At 40.6% G+C, this 1,243-nt stretch overlaps 1 protein-coding gene across 6 annotated transcripts in view; it reads left to right on the plus strand.

The window, feature by feature from the left end:
* The window catches only part of LOC106869499 (small conductance calcium-activated potassium channel protein), a 105,233-nt gene that overhangs the window by 95,353 nt on the left and 8,637 nt on the right, over positions 1-1,243 (plus strand). For 2 of the 6 annotated variants that reach the window (XM_052966194.1, XM_052966195.1), the window contains one exon: positions 1,017-1,084. The exons of the other annotated variants lie outside the window; for them this stretch is intronic. The gene's annotated coding sequence lies outside the window, so the exon portion shown is untranslated. The remainder of the gene's footprint in view (positions 1-1,016; positions 1,085-1,243) is intronic. 6 annotated transcript variants of the gene reach the window in all.

Here is a 1,243-nt window from a genome sequence, read left to right on the forward strand (position 1 = left end):
TCTCTCTCTCTCTCTCTCTCTCTCTCTCTCTCTCTCTCTCTCTCTCTCACAAGCAAGACCACTCTGTCGTCCTCGGTACACTTTCTCCCTGCTAACTTGACTCTAATTACATTTTTCATTTTTGTAATCTTTCTCTAGATCTCTAGACTCTTTTTCTAGTTTATCATCGTTCGAATGTGTTTTCCTTTTGGCACCAACTCTCGTTTTCCGTCGTTATTCTTTCCTGATGTTCCTGGTATTAGTGTCTCATCCTCTTCTGTATCTCTCTTACTCTTTGTTGTTGCTATCTCTTTTCTCTCTTCCTTTATTTTCTGCACACTTCTTTCCTCCTCCGTAATTCGCCCCTTTGGTATCTCTGGTCGTTCGCATTGATTCTCCTCTATATTTTCTTTTCTCTTTTTCTGTGGAATTCTGGGTGGTGAATTAACGTTTTCTCCTCTTTTCTTCTTTCTTTTTTCCAACAGTATATTTTTCTCCTACATTTTCTATCATTTCCCTTACTTGCATTTGTACCTCCGCTCTTTGTTCCGCTTCCTCTTCTTGCTTCTCTTGTTCTACTTCCTTTTCTTGTTTCTGGGGACACCTTGCTTTCATGTGTCCCCTTACTCCACAAAGAAAATATACCGTCGGTCTTCCTTCCACCACTATCCTCAGCCTTGATTCGTCCGGCAGTTCCTCCGCAATCTTGCGGAGGTCTAGCAAGCATATATGGACCAGCAACTCCAGTCCATACCCCCAGCAGTTCACCTCCGTAGTTCTTGATATTTTCATTATCTTCGTGTCTTCCCTTTATACTTCCTATATCTCTCCCTTTCCAAAATAACTTCTTATATTAAACACTACTATTTCCTTCTAACTCTCTCATATCGTCTCTGATGATGGGATATCCCTTATATCCCTGAAACAGCTGTAAGACTACCTTTGTCTTTATAAATATCCTAGAAATTTCATATTGCCTTGGCTTTGTTGTCTCATTTTATTTAACATATATTCTTTTATTCGTTTATTTGTTTCAGTCATTTGACTGCAGCCGTGCTGGAACACCACCTTTAGTCGAACAAATTGACCCCAGGACTTATTCTTTGTAAGCCTAAAACTTATTCTATTGGTTCCTTCTGCCGAACTGCTAGGTTACGGGGACGTAAACCCACCAACATTGGTTGTCAAGCGATGGCAGGGGGACACACAGACAGAGACACAAACATACATCTCTCTCTCTCTCTCTCTCTCTCTCTCTATATAT

Source organism: Octopus bimaculoides, chromosome 3 (assembly GCF_001194135.2).
Source record: "Octopus bimaculoides isolate UCB-OBI-ISO-001 chromosome 3, ASM119413v2, whole genome shotgun sequence".
NCBI lineage: Eukaryota > Metazoa > Mollusca > Cephalopoda > Octopoda > Octopodidae > Octopus > Octopus bimaculoides.